The sequence below is a fragment of the Aedes albopictus genome, chromosome 3, assembly GCF_035046485.1.
Source record: "Aedes albopictus strain Foshan chromosome 3, AalbF5, whole genome shotgun sequence".
Lineage (NCBI taxonomy): Eukaryota > Metazoa > Arthropoda > Insecta > Diptera > Culicidae > Aedes > Aedes albopictus.
This window is the reverse complement of record NC_085138.1, coordinates 311,133,876-311,153,088: the sequence shown is the minus strand read 5'-3', so window position 1 is coordinate 311,153,088 and position 19,213 is coordinate 311,133,876. Positions and strand designations below refer to the sequence as shown.

The 19,213-nt window shown below is 38.8% G+C and overlaps 2 long non-coding RNA genes across 2 annotated transcripts; both read left to right on the top strand.

Annotated features, from left to right (window-relative positions):
- The first annotated feature begins 3,136 nt into the window (after positions 1-3,136).
- LOC134284136 (uncharacterized) lies at positions 3,137-12,013 on the top strand. The gene is made up of 3 exons (XR_009995633.1): positions 3,137-3,283; positions 3,388-3,705; positions 3,767-12,013. It is a non-coding gene; the product is annotated as an uncharacterized LOC134284136 (long non-coding RNA).
- Positions 12,014-15,394: 3,381 nt separating this feature from the next.
- LOC134284135 (uncharacterized) lies at positions 15,395-18,318 on the top strand. The gene is made up of 3 exons (XR_009995632.1): positions 15,395-15,541; positions 15,646-15,963; positions 16,025-18,318. It is a non-coding gene; the product is annotated as an uncharacterized LOC134284135 (long non-coding RNA).
- The last annotated feature ends 895 nt before the right edge of the window (positions 18,319-19,213 follow it).

Here is a 19,213-nt window from a genome sequence, read left to right as displayed (position 1 = left end):
TGAGTTCATTCCACCCAACTTCGAGGTTGCGTGCGGGAAGCCAATTTTGAGTTGCTGGAGTCGATGTTTAGGTAGCTAGTTTGCATTTAGGCGTATACGGCCAAAGTACCTAAAGTCAAGATTCTTTTTACTCAACCGTCAGTTAAAATTACTCAACATTCGGTACTGTGCCACTTACTCAATTTTGGCTTCCCGCATCGAACTCTCAAAGTTGGGTTGTTTTGCTATTCACTCTATGACAACAATAAAGAGAGCGAATGAAACAGGATGCAAAAAAAAACTCAAAAGTAAGTTTAAAAATACTCAAATTTGGGTTCTCTTGTTTTTCAGTGTATAGAATTACCACCACCCTCATAGTTTACCACTTGCTTCGTTTTTTTTTTCAACACTTACACCCACAAATATTTCCACTCAGTCACTAGGTTGGTCTTACTCAGAAAAAGGTGAATCTTTTGTTTTCTTACCCGATTTCCGTAAGAAGTGAACAACTATTTGCCTTTGAGTTGTCCCACTTTTATCTAAATAAAAATAGGGAAACGAAAGGCATATCGATTGCTGAGTCAGGCCAACTCAGTAACTGATTAGGTATTTTTGTGTGTGTAAAAAGTTGTACACGGCTACAAAATTTACTCAGATCTGATCTGAATGACACCAGTTTAAAATGTTTGATATTCAGCTTAGACCAGATTTTAGTAAATCATTACATTTGGAAAAATTATCAATTTTGGTAATATTTAACTGACTTTTCAACTGATATATAAATATTTTTTATCAATACAACTCGGTAAATTTTATAGTTTTGCCGAGCTACTTTAAAGCTGGTAACATCGAAAACATTTTACAAAAACATCAGTTGAATTTCACTGAATATTAACATACGCTGAACTGCTGAGATTTCGATACACTTTACTAAGCACCAGTTTAAGGACAAACGTCTTGAAATCCCGGTTCAACAGTGCATCAAAACTTCAGACGCACAAATCTCAAGAAGTAAGCTTCAAACAACAATGTATTTTATTATTCTGTTCTTGCTCACTTGTAATAAGCTTAAAATAAGAAGCTCAGGTGCGTTGGTTTTGGTTACGAAGAGATTTGTGCCCTCAAAATCGTGAGTAGGTGCCAAAGTCGGCCATTGTGGCGGCCATATTGGGATTCTTACAAGTCTGTCCTTAACTCATTTCTGATTAACTTTTGTTTTGAATACATACACGCTAAGAAAATGTTACTCTAAATTGAGAAAGATTCACACAAATATTATCTTCAAGATTCATCAAATATCATATACACTGGGACAACTAAAAAACTGAGTATATCGCATTTTCAGCGCTAGCTTAAATCCGTGACTATGTCAAGAATATCATACGGCTTAAATTGACGAGATTTTTGCCCTCAAGTCAGCACTAGCGTTGGAAATGCGATTTACTCATTTTTTGAGCTGTTTCACATTAGCTCAGAAGTGAGTGGATTTTCTAAACGTGTAGAGCAGATAGGTTCATGTCCAAGATAAGACGCCATAAAAATAATGTATAACATCAAGTAACATATCGATGACGAATTAAAGGTAACCGGTAACACTGAGTAACGCCTGAGAGAGTGAGTGACCAACAACAATCATAACAAAACAACCTGTTGATACGAAATACAGTAGGGGCTGTCCATTAAGGGCGGACGGGACGGTCGGGTAAATATCCGCCATTGCTCTGTCGCTACTAAGATGGTAATCTCAGATTCTACTTCATATTTTGCAACAAAAACCTATCATTGTGTATGCTCACTTGTACTGCACATGCTGATTGTTTTTCATCATCTTCAGTGCAATAGAACTCGAGATTACCATCATCAAAATCGCGAGGCAAATTGTTAGAAAGAGAGGCAAGATAGGAAAAATAACACGGCGTCCCGTTTCACCTTAATTCAATTCAATTCAATTCAATTTATTTCTGGAATTCAACGTTACTACATTTAATATTTACATTTAAATTTCAGAGATTTGGTTTACCTTTCAGCTGAGAACAATACAAATTCATTTAAGATACATTAATACAAACAACAGAAATTACTAGCTAAATGTAGCTGTTTTAAGGAAAAGAGTTTAAAAAAACCCTAGATTTCAGAATGTCTTAAAACTAATATCACAGATTTTGAGGTCTTTTTGAAGTCTTCCCTCAAAAGTTTGCCTAATGTCAAATGAGGCGGGGAAAACTTAAAAACTCCGAAGAATCAGGTTCCTTTAGCTGCAGATCCATGTAGTAGCAAGAACCTGTCACCCCCGTCTCAACCAGTTAAATATACTTCAAGGAGAAATATTCGACAATGTAGCAAGAAAAAAGCCACTAAAGTTCATCGCAGTTCAAGCAAGCCTCCTAGACCCAAGCGAGGACTGTTTACTTTTAGGGTTCTCGTGGATCGCTTATATGATGCCCACGGTCTTCCAGAAAGTTTTAGAGGCATTATTGATATGTTTATTCCTACAGTAGAAGAAAATCTTCGGAATCTGACACAATCATGGCCCCTCCTTGCTGCGATCATATCTTTCGATGGATAATTCATCAAGTGAGGTACAAGATATGATCACTGTGCTACAGTGGAACTGTCATATTAGGGTAAATTTCAAATAAAAATATTACCATCATCCATCGTCCATTCCCCCATTCACAATGTCCCGTTGTTTTCCTATATAACCTAACGCAGGTACTGTCACACCCCTTCCCCAATTGTTTGATGTAATTCGTGAACGTCCCCTTATATCACGTTAGACATCCAGTAGAACAGCCCCCTGGACATGATCAATATATAACGTATCACCCCTTTGGTTGTTAGTGACGGATGTTGTGAAGGTATATGTGTATAAATGATAATAGACCATTCCCGTCTGACCTAACCCCACTTTTTTATATTTTTCTTCGAAAGACACTTAGTTTTCATGATCATTGCCGTTATTGAATATTTTTTATATGTATTCCTGATTTTCATACAAATTTTTGAAAATTCAAAAAATCTCTCCAATTTGGAATTAAAATCACCGTGCGAAGTAGTGTGTACACCCCTGGTCTGTGGAGATGTTTTTTAGTGTGGAGAATATGCTTCCAACCCTGCCTTCATTCTGACATGTTTACTTTTCGAAATGCCAAATTCCCATCGCTACTCGTACGGCTCGCACCTGATCTCCTGTCGACTAAATAATGTGTAAAAGTGCACAAAGTCCTATATTTTCGACGAAAAATCGAGTAATATCGCAGCTATTTCAGTGTTAAAATATTTTCAGCGGTACAGTTTACACGAGGTAAGTAAATAAATGCCTAAACCCTGCACGCGATATAGTTTGCAGCCGTCGGACGTCAATATCAACACTGTTATGGTTTCGTTAAACGGACAATTTATTTATAGCCATCGCGCTGGGATTTTACGCATAGTTCCGACTAACGAGTCTGGAATAACAAAGAGGAGAAACGTCAAAATTGGAACAGCCGATTTGCTGTCATCCCCATAGTTCCAATCGAGCAGGAGACCTGTCAAAACGACCAGGATTCGCCACTTTGGTATACTCGAGACACTTTAGTTCCGACATGTATTAAACGATGGAGCAGGTCCTGTAGGATTGCTGTATCTGCCTGCGGAATAGGAACAACTTCCTGTGCATCTGCGACAAGACGAATATTTACTGAGCGCGTTGATCAGATCCTGGCCAGCTACTTTTGGTTCGAGGTGAGTGGCTTTTGCATTGTTTTCGAGAAACCGGCTAATTCTATTTGTGTGTAATTTCCAGGACGAGCAGGTCATGCTGTACTCCAGCTGTTGGGAGAAGATCGATGAGTGTGCCGAAGAAAAAACGTGGTCGGAAGTGTAGGAAGCGGTCCAACTGTTGGACTCCAACAAGGAAGAGGAAGGGGACGGGGATGAAGAGTGGAAGCCTTCGACCGATGGGTTGAGATTCCCGATGCCTTTGCAGGTGAAGCTAGATGTGGGGAAGTGTAAAAAATACTCTAGAATGTAAGTATTATATCATGCATTTCTCACCCCTGTTAGCTAGTGCTTGTATGTATTTTGGCCAGGATTGCTTTATAACAAACTAGCTGTTCCGGCAAACGCCGTACTGCCTGCCTACCGTTTCGTCATCTGTATGGGAACCCTCCTTTCCAGAGATGGGAGGAGTTCTGGTGTAATGCTGTTACTTCTTACAATGACTCGTGTTTTGAAGTGCTAATCAAAGTTTCAGCTTTTTGCAACATTCCGTTCCCCATATATGTGTTTGGGAAGCTTCAGAACTCCATTCCGGATAAACGAGTCCAGCCTGTACTGTTACCAAAAGCAGTCACTCTCTTGCAATATGTATGCCAAAATATTTCAGTATTATTTTTCTTCTTCGTAGCGAATATCCCCACTGAAAAAAAAACCCCGCTTTTCAGCTTTGTGTTCTATCAAAGATTTTTAAGTACTAATATACTATTAGATTCTATGAGCACTTTCATAGTTTGTAAAGAACTAGCATAAGTTAAAATTCACGAAAATAAAAAAAAAATAATTAAAAAAAAAACTTCCATATAGGGTGACCAAGGATATTATCGGCAGGATTGTTCCCTTTGTCATTAGAGGTTTTAGTCGGTCAACTTGCTTGAAACTTGGTCGTATAATTCTGCTTGCTTGGGAAGGATTTGCGGCCAATTGTGAGTTCAAGAGGTTTATAAAAGCCCCCCATGACGAACAAAAAAAAAAACGGCCCAAAATACGTAAGTTCCCCTAGTTATTGACTGAGAGTTTCCTCTGATCGTTTTGCCTATGTATATCGTGTGTCAGGCACGAAGATACTCTATGCCCAAGGAAGTCAAGGAATTTTCAATAATTGTTAATAGTTCCTGGACTGACCGGGAATCGAATCCGGTTACCTTCAACATGATCATGCTGACACCCATGCCCTATTCCAGTCATTGAATCGAATAAACGGTTGACAGCATACGTGCCAACTTGTGGCCTATGTGGGAGTGGGCAAGACATCCCAAAATTAATTAAATTCGGAAACAATCGACGCAGTTGATCTAATTTATATACAAATATTTACGTGACAATTATTGCATTGAGTTCATGAATTTTATTCAATTTTCAAGAGCGGCCCCCCTTCTTTCGGGTACAATTGATCACTATTTATAGTTTTTTTTTTAATCATTATATATTTCTAGACCAACATGTGAAAAGGGCGGAAAAGCCAAAATGTAAACAAATAACTTTTCAGCATAATTTGATGAAACAACTCATGAACATATGATTTTTCCTGACGTTAGCTCAAAAATGAGTTTCCACTTATGGAAAACAATAATTTAAATAAAGGCGGATTTCCACATCTGATTTTGATCACTTCATTTGGTTGTTCCGCCAATGATCTTGCGCCTTTGAAAAAAGCACAAAAATGCACAAAATTGTTAACACTGTTGAATAAACAGTCGTGAACAGCATCTCGCCATTCAAATTTATCAAATTTACACAAAACTTTTACTCCTACTTGATTAAAGTCGCCCCTAATTACTTACACCGTTATTGAAAAGCCTTCGTCATTACGTCGTGCTTCGGCGCCCATTAAAATGTCTGAGTGGAAATCCGCCGCGCACTTATTGCTCTTGTTGCGCACGGATGGTTCTTACGCCCAAGATCAAATCGTGCGTTTTTCACCGTAAAATTCAATAAAGTCGCTGACTGACTGCAATAAGTGGCGATAATATGGCTTCAATGTCTATTCAGGATATATTTTCTCCAAAGGACCCAGGTTTGGATGATATGCAGCTGGTAAAGCTTCACTGATAAAAACACAGACAAACAGACGTAACACTCTTCAGAACGACATGGCACATGCATTTAACGATCGATTCGAATTTCTTTTGCTTTCCGCGATCCTTCCACCAGAGGCGCTAGTGTTTGATCGCTTTGACGTTTGCCAGTGTACACGTTGCTGAATGATGCAAATGAAACTTACAGGCGATTTGTGTAGTAGTGTGCGTGTTAGACAAACGTCAAATCGAAATCCATCATGGCCGACAGTGTCTCGCGCGGTTCTACCAACAGGTGGCAGTGTGCTCATGAGGAAGACACCGAGCAAAAGTTTTTGATGAATTTCCTCTAAGAGTTACGTCTGTTTGTCTGTGATAAAAATGTTAGCGAATGGTCTCAAATATATTGACCGGCATAGGTCACAGCAGGTAGATTCAGCAAAAGGTGATATTGGGAACCAGGCCCGTGCACAGAAAAGGCGACAAGGGAGGGGTTTTACCCAATTTTAGCAAAGGGTGAAGGAGGCCTTGTGTAGAGAGTATCGGCAATGGGAGGAGTTTAACCCCCAAAACCCATTCGTTGTGCACGGGCTTGTTGGGAACATAATATGCTGCCTGCGCTTCCCCATCGGTACTGTAGCTATATTTTTTTCAACGCGCATTATGGACAATGGCAGGGACAACTCCCTCCTTTGCTGTACGATACTAGATAAACTGTAAAGAGATCGTAGATAAGAGCTAGAATATAGATTTTAATCGAAATCTGATTGCCATTGCATTTTACTCATTGTTTTTTTACCACTCATCGTAGGCAACGTCAAGAGAAAATTTCCTTCCTCCTCCATTGTTCAGTGTCAGATAAACTTCAATTAGTTACTTTTAGTTAAGAAAGCTTCAAAATCAATTTATTGCAGTGGATTAGGTTCAAAATCTATTGCATTCCACTAATTTCGATACAAAATTTCTTCGGGCGTAACAACAAAAGCGATCGATTCTAGGTAATATTGACCAGGCGTAATTCCAGTGCTGGCGACCAAGCGGCGTAGCATGTCGGGCGTAATGACCAATGAGTTTTTATTTGGGCGTAATTTTCATTTCATTCATTTTCTTCAAGGAAAAACGCTAGTTTGTACTTTTTGACATAAAATCACCAAGAGGATAGTGTTTTCTTCTAAAACAACGAAAAAGATTGAGTGCACACGCACAAAGTGTTAAATAGGAATTAGTTTTAGGTTGTGAAACTTTGCAAGCGTTTTTCTCGATTCTAACATTTTGGATATCCGCCCTTTTCACATGTTGGTCTAGATTTGTTTTAAAAATTTGTTTCAGGCACTTCCGATAACCATGGCTAGCTTGCGGTGCTTTACTCTATCTTACTGGAGCTACTTCACCGGCCTCATTTATCAAATGCTTTGTACACTTTTGGGTAATATTAATAAAAAAATGCGGTGGGTGGGGTGTTTCATTGGACTCCATAAGACATCCGAAATAACTTCGAGATTCGGACTAGGGCAACTTACTATACCAACATATTGCAATTAGGAAGGTTAACTATTAAAGTAACGAAATTAAATTATCAAAGCGAAGTCCCGAATCTCTACTCGTAATGCAGGTGAGTTCGTGCATGTCTGCAACATGTTGGTAGGTAGCCAAGACAGAATTATTCGCCTTTGAAGTTTTTGGAGTAGTCTATGAGATATTCTTCCTTGTAATCAGCACATGAGTTTTAGATGATCATAGCCATCAAAATAGAACAGTTCTCTTTGAAATTATTCCTCATAGGCGTCTGTCGCGTGAAAGGTTCACCAATTCCTCTGAAGTTGTTTGGTGAAGAACAACACATCTACTTTGAAAATAGAACACTTATCTCTGTAGCTATTCCTCGTAGCTATCAGAACTTGTCGAGTTGAAGGTTCACCAAGTCCTCTAAAGCTGTTTGGTGACGCACAATACATCTACTTTGAATTTATTCCTAACAGCCACCAAAATTTATTGTGTATAATTTTCACCAAGTCCTCCGAAGTTGCTTGGTGACGCACAATACATCTACCTCGAAAATGTTTTGCTCGTAGCCATCAGAACTTGTCGTGTACAAGGTTCACCAAGTCCTCTGGAGTTGTTTGGTGACGCACAATACATTTGCTTTGAAAACAGAACAATTTATCATCGTAGTTTAGCCATCAGAACTTGTCGAGTTGAAGGTTCACCAAGTCCTCTAAATTTTGTTTGGTGACGTACAAAACATCTACTTTGAAAATAGAACAATTACCTTTGTAGCTATTTCTCGTAGCTATTAGAATTTGTCGTATAACAGGTTCACGTAGTCCTCTGGAGTTGTTTGGTGACTCACAATACATCGAATTTGAAAACAGAACAATTTATAATCGTAGTTATTCCTCATAGCCATCAGAACTTGTCGAGTTGAAGGTTCACCAAGTCCTCTAAAGTTGTTTGGTGACGCACAATACATCTACCTCGAAAATAGAACAATTCTCTATGAAGTTAGTGTTCATTGCCATAAGAACTTGTCGTAAGGTTCACCAAGTCCTCTGGAGTTGTTTGGTGACTCACAATACATCGACTTTGAAAACAGAACAATTCATAATCGTAGCTATTCCTCATAACCATCAGAACTTGTCGAGGAGAAGGTTCACCAAGTCCTCTGGAGTTGTTTGGTGACGCACAATACATTTGCTTTGAAAACAGAACAATTTATCATCGTAGTTTAGCCATCAGAACTTGTCGAGTTGAAGGTTCACCAAGTCCTCTAAATTTTGTTTGGTGACGTACAAAACATCTACTTTGAAAATAGAACAATTACCTTTGTAGCTATTTCTCGTAGCTATTAGAATTTGTCGTATAACAGGTTCACGTAGTCCTCTGGAGTTGTTTGGTGACTCACAATACATCGAATTTGAAAACAGAACAATTTATAATCGTAGTTATTCCTCATAGCCATCAGAACTTGTCGAGTTGAAGGTTCACCAAGTCCTCTAAAGTTGTTTGGTGACGCACAATACATCTACCTCGAAAATAGAACAATTCTCTATGAAGTTAGTGTTCATTGCCATAAGAACTTGTCGTAAGGTTCACCAAGTCCTCTGGAGTTGTTTGGTGACTCACTATACATCGACTTTGAAAACAGAACAATTTATCATCGTAGTTATTCCTCATAACCATCAGAACTTGTCGAGTTGAAGGTTCACCAAGTCCTCTAAATTTTGTTTGGTGACATACAAAACATCTACTTTGAAAATAGAACAATTACCTTTGTAGCTATTTCTCGTAGCTATTAGAATTTGTCGTATAACAGGTTCACGTAGTCCTCTGGAGTTGTTTGGTGACTCACTATACATCGACTTTGAAAACAGAACAATTTATCATCGTAGTTATTCCTCATAGCCATCAGAACTTGTCGAGTTGAAGGTTCACCAAGTCCTCTAAATTTTGTTTGGTGACATACAAAACATCTACTTTGAAAATAGAACAATTACCTTTGTAGCTATTTCTCGTAGCTATTAGAATTTGTCGTATAACAGGTTCACGTAGTCCTCTGGAGTTGTTTGGTGACTCACAATACATCGACTTTGAAAACAGAACAATTTATAATCGTAGTTATTCCTCATAGCCATCAGAACTTGTCGAGTTGAAGGTTCACCAAGTCCTCTAAAGTTGTTTGGTGACGCACAATACATCTACCTCGAAAATAGAACAATTCTCTATGAAGTTAGTGTTCATTGCCATAAGAACTTGTCGTAAGGTTCACCAAGTCCTCTGGAGTTGTTTGGTGACTCACAATACATCGACTTTGAAAACAGAACAATTTATCATCGTAGTTATTCCTCATAGCCATCAGAACTTGTCGAGTTGAAGGTTCACCAAGTCCTCCGAAGTTGCTTGGTGACGCACAATATACATCTACCTCGGAAATAGAACAGTTATCTTTATTTGTATTTAGTTATTCCTTATGTATTTGCATTCAGTTGTTCTTATGCTATTTTTTATTAATTTCAATTTTAACAAACAAAATTTTTTCCTATCTTAGTTCAATCGCTGCGAAATCGGATCATTATGGCAGCGATGAACTGCGGCCGTTCCCATAGTCCGTAATGGTTTTCCTGCTTCTGCCACTCCTAATATTTGTACCACCGTTTCTCTCACTTTCTTACATTAGGGGTCCCTCACATGATCGCGTCACCTCCTCCTATTTCCTCGGGGAAGTAAGCGGTTGGCACAGGGAAATATGCGTACCGTAACGGTGGAGGGGCTTCCTTTTCTTTACAGGTCATCGCTAGAACTTTTATAAAAAAAAATCGCATGTTGTCTGTTGAAGGCCAAAGCGTTTCGATGGTATGAACCTTGTGGTGGCCGTCAATTTGGGCAGTGAACTTAACGATATTGTTATCCTCGTGCTTCTGGGTGGGTGGTGGCTTTGGCTGATGCACCTTCACAGGTCGAATACTCCCAGCAGCACAGCTTACTGCTGAAACCGCCTCGAAACGGATGGGGAACGTGGTTCTGCTGTCTCCCCAGACCGATACCCTTCCGGGCTCCACGTTATTTTTTTCCACAAACCGTAACAACCTGGACGATCGATTGTTCAGTTTCGGTTAATTTCCGTGGCCATAATCGACTTCAGCCTGCCTGCACGGAGAAGTGAAAAAAATCGATTGCGGTGATCCGACGCTGCATCAGTGACCCCTCCAGGCCTGCCTTTAAATCCTCCGTTTCCATGCAAGTCGAGTGCGGTGAATCCGAAGTGTGCGCTTTAGACCGGACGTACCGTGTTGGATTCGGCATTGCAGCACTACGACAGTATGTCACTAATGGTACTGGACTGCCTCAGCATCATGGTCCTCAGTTCAACATCTCTTATACTTTCTGTGGACGGACAGATTATGTAAGGATTCGTCATGCTGGTTTTGCTTGGGAATTTGCGTTCTTGCACTATTTTTTTTGAGGCTAAAAGTATTCGGAATCCTAAGTTAAATATCAAATCTATAGACAAATTGTTCGAATTACCTGCCTGCAGAAAATGGAGATCAAACTACCACTGCCCCCGTACGTTGAGAAGTTGCTATTAAGCGTCGAGGAAGATCCAAACTTTAAACCAAATGAAGTGATCAAAATCAGATGTGGAAATCCGCCTTTATTTAAATTATTGTTTTCCATAAGTGGAAACTCATTTTTGAGCTAACGTCAGGAAAAATCATATGTTCATGAGTTGTTTCATCAAATTATGCTGAAAAGTTATTTGTTTACATTTTGGCTTTTCCGCCCTTTTCACATGTTGGTCTAGATATTTCCTAAGTAGAACAGTGAAAGGAGCAAAGAAATAAAGCAAACTTTTCCTCTATTTCCACCAACCGTGTAGTAGCTACACATAGGTAAACTTGCGTTCTCCTCCGTAGACCATTTCAAGTAGCTTCTGGAATAATGAGAAACAATAAATAGAACGTAGAGCCGAACTCTTTCCGAAAGTAGCCAAGGCTACTCTAAGGTAAAACTACAGGTAAAACCAAACTTTCGGACGGAAGCTAATGTAGTTCATAGGTGCAGAGACTGCAGAGACAAAAAACGGATATGACATTAAACCAAACATAAAAAAAAACTTTACTATATTTTAGAATTAGACAACGGTTGTTCGCCGACGACAAGACCGGAAGCAAAATTGTTCGACTAAACGAGTAAGCGCTAGGCATATTTTTGTACCAAATCGATTCGCCAACTTTTATACATTTGAAGACAAATGGATTCAATGGAAAACAACAGGCTAAAATCCGGGGATCGATGGTGGAGAATGTGGCCGACCGTGTATGTTGTAAGAAATAAAGAAAAAAAAAATCCTGTACTCAACAAATGATATCGGTAACAATACCCGTATGATGTTTTTTTCTCCTTTTTCTAACATTTTTTCGGCCTAGAGGGCGGAAACCCTCAGCCGACTAGAAATATAATTACCTACAAAAAAAAAACTGAAATTTAAATCGTTCGTGTAAAATATGAGATTGCATTCGTCGATGTGAATTTTGTTACAGAGTAGCGAAATCGTTCGTCAACTTAATCGCTGAGATGCGCTAGGAGAAATGGGAAAAGCATATAATCGTGTAACATTTCAGTGCAATATGGGTTAAGAAAAATGAAAATAAAAAAGTATTTGAATAAAAAAAAGTTAGATAGACATATCATGATATATTGAAAGTACTTACTAAAACTGCAAATTAAGCATGACTTACAAACTTCAACCGTATGTAATGTGAAAGAAGAAGAATCGTCAGCTAAATTTAGATATCGACTATATAAACTTCTAATGTAAAGCAAACAAGGAAAGCCGAACAAATCAATACGATGTAAAAAGTGGAAACAGCAACTATTACTCTTCATACTCTTTAATAAATTCTTAATGAATTCTACAAATATTGAAAAGTTTGGTGTTTTTAATTTGTTTAATTTCATTGTCGTTAAATGCTATTCTACACGGAAAAACGAAAGTACCCAAAAGTGAGTTCATTCCACCCAACTTCGAGGTTGCGTGCGGGAAGCCAATTTTGAGTTGCTGGAGTCGATGTTTAGGTAGCTAGTTTGCATTTAGGCGTATACGGCCAAAGTACCTAAAGTCAAGATTCTTTTTACTCAACCGTCAGTTAAAATTACTCAACATTCGGTACTGTGCCACTTACTCAATTTTGGCTTCCCGCATCGAACTCTCAAAGTTGGGTTGTTTTGCTATTCACTCTATGACAACAATAAAGAGAGCGAATGAAACAGGATGCAAAAAAAAACTCAAAAGTAAGTTTAAAAATACTCAAATTTGGGTTCTCTTGTTTTTCAGTGTATAGAATTACCACCACCCTCATAGTTTACCACTTGCTTCGTTTTTTTTTTCAACACTTACACCCACAAATATTTCCACTCAGTCACTAGGTTGGTCTTACTCAGAAAAAGGTGAATCTTTTGTTTTCTTACCCGATTTCCGTAAGAAGTGAACAACTATTTGCCTTTGAGTTGTCCCACTTTTATCTAAATAAAAATAGGGAAACGAAAGGCATATCGATTGCTGAGTCAGGCCAACTCAGTAACTGATTAGGTATTTTTGTGTGTGTAAAAAGTTGTACACGGCTACAAAATTTACTCAGATCTGATCTGAATGACACCAGTTTAAAATGTTTGATATTCAGCTTAGACCAGATTTTAGTAAATCATTACATTTGGAAAAATTATCAATTTTGGTAATATTTAACTGACTTTTCAACTGATATATAAATATTTTTTATCAATACAACTCGGTAAATTTTATAGTTTTGCCGAGCTACTTTAAAGCTGGTAACATCGAAAACATTTTACAAAAACATCAGTTGAATTTTACTGAATATTAACATACGCTGAACTGCTGAGATTTCGATACACTTTACTAAGCACCAGTTTAAGGACAAACGTCTTGAAATCCCGGTTCAACAGTGCATCAAAACTTCAGACGCACAAATCTCAAGAAGTAAGCTTCAAACAACAATGTATTTTATTATTCTGTTCTTGCTCACTTGTAATAAGCTTAAAATAAGAAGCTCAGGTGCGTTGGTTTTGGTTACGAAGAGATTTGTGCCCTCAAAATCGTGAGTAGGTGCCAAAGTCGGCCATTGTGGCGGCCATATTGGGATTCTTACAAGTCTGTCCTTAACTCATTTCTGATTAACTTTTGTTTTGAATACATACACGCTAAGAAAATGTTACTCTAAATTGAGAAAGATTCACACAAATATTATCTTCAAGATTCATCAAATATCATATACACTGGGACAACTAAAAAACTGAGTATATCGCATTTTCAGCGCTAGCTTAAATCCGTGACTATGTCAAGAATATCATACGGCTTAAATTGACGAGATTTTTGCCCTCAAGTCAGCACTAGCGTTGGAAATGCGATTTACTCATTTTTTGAGCTGTTTCACATTAGCTCAGAAGTGAGTGGATTTTCTAAACGTGTAGAGCAGATAGGTTCATGTCCAAGATAAGACGCCATAAAAATAATGTATAACATCAAGTAACATATCGATGACGAATTAAAGGTAACCGGTAACACTGAGTAACGCCTGAGAGAGTGAGTGACCAACAACAATCATAACAAAACAACCTGTTGATACGAAATACAGTAGGGGCTGTCCATTAAGGGCGGACGGGACGGTCGGGTAAATATCCGCCATTGCTCTGTCGCTACTAAGATGGTAATCTCAGATTCTACTTCATATTTTGCAACAAAAACCTATCATTGTGTATGCTCACTTGTACTGCACATGCTGATTGTTTTTCATCATCTTCAGTGCAATAGAACTCGAGATTACCATCATCAAAATCGCGAGGCAAATTGTTAGAAAGAGAGGCAAGATAGGAAAAATAACACGGCGTCCCGTTTCACCTTAATTCAATTCAATTCAATTCAATTTATTTCTGGAATTCAACGTTACTACATTTAATATTTACATTTAAATTTCAGAGATTTGGTTTACCTTTCAGCTGAGAACAATACAAATTCATTTAAGATACATTAATACAAACAACAGAAATTACTAGCTAAATGTAGCTGTTTTAAGGAAAAGAGTTTAAAAAAACCCTAGATTTCAGAATGTCTTAAAACTAATATCACAGATTTTGAGGTCTTTTTGAAGTCTTCCCTCAAAAGTTTGCCTAATGTCAAATGAGGCGGGGAAAACTTAAAAACTCCGAAGAATCAGGTTCCTTTAGCTGCAGATCCATGTAGTAGCAAGAACCTGTCACCCCCGTCTCAACCAGTTAAATATACTTCAAGGAGAAATATTCGACAATGTAGCAAGAAAAAAGCCACTAAAGTTCATCGCAGTTCAAGCAAGCCTCCTAGACCCAAGCGAGGACTGTTTACTTTTAGGGTTCTCGTGGATCGCTTATATGATGCCCACGGTCTTCCAGAAAGTTTTAGAGGCATTATTGATATGTTTATTCCTACAGTAGAAGAAAATCTTCGGAATCTGACACAATCATGGCCCCTCCTTGCTGCGATCATATCTTTCGATGGATAATTCATCAAGTGAGGTACAAGATATGATCACTGTGCTACAGTGGAACTGTCATATTAGGGTAAATTTCAAATAAAAATATTACCATCATCCATCGTCCATTCCCCCATTCACAATGTCCCGTTGTTTTCCTATATAACCTAACGCAGGTACTGTCACACCCCTTCCCCAATTGTTTGATGTAATTCGTGAACGTCCCCTTATATCACGTTAGACATCCAGTAGAACAGCCCCCTGGACATGATCAATATATAACGTATCACCCCTTTGGTTGTTAGTGACGGATGTTGTGAAGGTATATGTGTATAAATGATAATAGACCATTCCCGTCTGACCTAACCCCACTTTTTTATATTTTTCTTCGAAAGACACTTAGTTTTCATGATCATTGCCGTTATTGAATATTTTTTATATGTATTCCTGATTTTCATACAAATTTTTGAAAATTCAAAAAATCTCTCCAATTTGGAATTAAAATCACCGTGCGAAGTAGTGTGTACACCCCTGGTCTGTGGAGATGTTTTTTAGTGTGGAGAATATGCTTCCAACCCTGCCTTCATTCTGACATGTTTACTTTTCGAAATGCCAAATTCCCATCGCTACTCGTACGGCTCGCACCTGATCTCCTGTCGACTAAATAATGTGTAAAAGTGCACAAAGTCCTATATTTTCGACGAAAAATCGAGTAATATCGCAGCTATTTCAGTGTTAAAATATTTTCAGCGGTACAGTTTACACGAGGTAAGTAAATAAATGCCTAAACCCTGCACGCGATATAGTTTGCAGCCGTCGGACGTCAATATCAACACTGTTATGGTTTCGTTAAACGGACAATTTATTTATAGCCATCGCGCTGGGATTTTACGCATAGTTCCGACTAACGAGTCTGGAATAACAAAGAGGAGAAACGTCAAAATTGGAACAGCCGATTTGCTGTCATCCCCATAGTTCCAATCGAGCAGGAGACCTGTCAAAACGACCAGGATTCGCCACTTTGGTATACTCGAGACACTTTAGTTCCGACATGTATTAAACGATGGAGCAGGTCCTGTAGGATTGCTGTATCTGCCTGCGGAATAGGAACAACTTCCTGTGCATCTGCGACAAGACGAATATTTACTGAGCGCGTTGATCAGATCCTGGCCAGCTACTTTTGGTTCGAGGTGAGTGGCTTTTGCATTGTTTTCGAGAAACCGGCTAATTCTATTTGTGTGTAATTTCCAGGACGAGCAGGTCATGCTGTACTCCAGCTGTTGGGAGAAGATCGATGAGTGTGCCGAAGAAAAAACGTGGTCGGAAGTGTAGGAAGCGGTCCAACTGTTGGACTCCAACAAGGAAGAGGAAGGGGACGGGGATGAAGAGTGGAAGCCTTCGACCGATGGGTTGAGATTCCCGATGCCTTTGCAGGTGAAGCTAGATGTGGGGAAGTGTAAAAAATACTCTAGAATGTAAGTATTATATCATGCATTTCTCACCCCTGTTAGCTAGTGCTTGTATGTATTTTGGCCAGGATTGCTTTATAACAAACTAGCTGTTCCGGCAAACGCCGTACTGCCTGCCTACCGTTTCGTCATCTGTATGGGAACCCTCCTTTCCAGAGATGGGAGGAGTTCTGGTGTAATGCTGTTACTTCTTACAATGACTCGTGTTTTGAAGTGCTAATCAAAGTTTCAGCTTTTTGCAACATTCCGTTCCCCATATATGTGTTTGGGAAGCTTCAGAACTCCATTCCGGATAAACGAGTCCAGCCTGTACTGTTACCAAAAGCAGTCACTCTCTTGCAATATGTATGCCAAAATATTTCAGTATTATTTTTCTTCTTCGTAGCGAATATCCCCACTGAAAAAAAAACCCCGCTTTTCAGCTTTGTGTTCTATCAAAGATTTTTAAGTACTAATATACTATTAGATTCTATGAGCACTTTCATAGTTTGTAAAGAACTAGCATAAGTTAAAATTCACGAAAATAAAAAAAAAATAATTAAAAAAAAAACTTCCATATAGGGTGACCAAGGATATTATCGGCAGGATTGTTCCCTTTGTCATTAGAGGTTTTAGTCGGTCAACTTGCTTGAAACTTGGTCGTATAATTCTGCTTGCTTGGGAAGGATTTGCGGCCAATTGTGAGTTCAAGAGGTTTATAAAAGCCCCCCATGACGAACAAAAAAAAAAACGGCCCAAAATACGTAAGTTCCCCTAGTTATTGACTGAGAGTTTCCTCTGATCGTTTTGCCTATGTATATCGTGTGTCAGGCACGAAGATACTCTATGCCCAAGGAAGTCAAGGAATTTTCAATAATTGTTAATAGTTCCTGGACTGACCGGGAATCGAATCCGGTTACCTTCAACATGATCATGCTGACACCCATGCCCTATTCCAGTCATTGAATCGAATAAACGGTTGACAGCATACGTGCCAACTTGTGGCCTATGTGGGAGTGGGCAAGACATCCCAAAATTAATTAAATTCGGAAACAATCGACGCAGTTGATCTAATTTATATACAAATATTTACGTGACAATTATTGCATTGAGTTCATGAATTTTATTCAATTTTCAAGAGCGGCCCCCCTTCTTTCGGGTACAATTGATCACTATTTATAGTTTTTTTTTTAATCATTATATATTTCTAGACCAACATGTGAAAAGGGCGGAAAAGCCAAAATGTAAACAAATAACTTTTCAGCATAATTTGATGAAACAACTCATGAACATATGATTTTTCCTGACGTTAGCTCAAAAATGAGTTTCCACTTATGGAAAACAATAATTTAAATAAAGGCGGATTTCCACATCTGATTTTGATCACTTCATTTGGTTGTTCCGCCAATGATCTTGCGCCTTTGAAAAAAGCACAAAAATGCACAAAATTGTTAACACTGTTGAATAAACAGTCGTGAACAGCATCTCGCCATTCAAATTTATCAAATTTACACAAAACTTTTACTCCTACTTGATTAAAGTCGCCCCTAATTACTTACACCGTTATTGAAAAGCCTTCGTCATTACGTCGTGCTTCGGCGCCCATTAAAATGTCTGAGTGGAAATCCGCCGCGCACTTATTGCTCTTGTTGCGCACGGATGGTTCTTACGCCCAAGATCAAATCGTGCGTTTTTCACCGTAAAATTCAATAAAGTCGCTGACTGACTGCAATAAGTGGCGATAATATGGCTTCAATGTCTATTCAGGATATATTTTCTCCAAAGGACCCAGGTTTGGATGATATGCAGCTGGTAAAGCTTCACTGATAAAAACACAGACAAACAGACGTAACACTCTTCAGAACGACATGGCACATGCATTTAACGATCGATTCGAATTTCTTTTGCTTTCCGCGATCCTTCCACCAGAGGCGCTAGTGTTTGATCGCTTTGACGTTTGCCAGTGTACACGTTGCTGAATGATGCAAATGAAACTTACAGGCGATTTGTGTAGTAGTGTGCGTGTTAGACAAACGTCAAATCGAAATCCATCATGGCCGACAGTGTCTCGCGCGGTTCTACCAACAGGTGGCAGTGTGCTCATGAGGAAGACACCGAGCAAAAGTTTTTGATGAATTTCCTCTAAGAGTTACGTCTGTTTGTCTGTGATAAAAATGTTAGCGAATGGTCTCAAATCTATTGACCGGCATAGGTCACAGCAGGTAGATTCAGCAAAAGGTGATATTGGGAACCAGGCCCGTGCACAGAAAAGGCGACAAGGGAGGGGTTTTACCCAATTTTAGCAAAGGGTGAAGGAGGCCTTGTGTAGAGAGTATCGGCAATGGGAGGAGTTTAACCCCCAAAACCCATTCGTTGTGCACGGGCTTGTTGGGAACATAATATGCTGCCTGCGCTTCCCCATCGGTACTGTAGCTATATTTTTTTCAACGCGCATTATGGACAATGGCAGGGACAACTCCCTCCTTTGCTGTACGATACTAGATAAACTGTAAAGAGATCGTAGATAAGAGCTAGAATATAGATTTTAATCGAAATCTGATTGCCATTGCATTTTACTCATTGTTTTTTTACCACTCATCGTAGGCAACGTCAAGAGAAAATTTCCTTCCTCCTCCATTGTTCAGTGTCAGATAAACTTCAATTAGTTACTTTTAGTTAAGAAAGCTTCAAAATCAATTTATTGCAGTGGATTAGGTTCAAAATCTATTGCATTCCACTAATTTCGATACAAAATTTCTTCGGGCGTAACAACAAAAGCGATCGATTCTAGGTAATATTGACCAGGCGTAATTCCAGTGCTGGCGACCAAGCGGCGTAGCATGTCGGGCGTAATGACCAATGAGTTTTTATTTGGGCGTAATTTTCATTTCATTCATTTTCTTCAAGGAAAAACGCTAGTTTGTACTTTTTGACATAAAATCACCAAGAGGATAGTGTTTTCTTCTAAAACAACGAAAAAGATTGAGTGCAC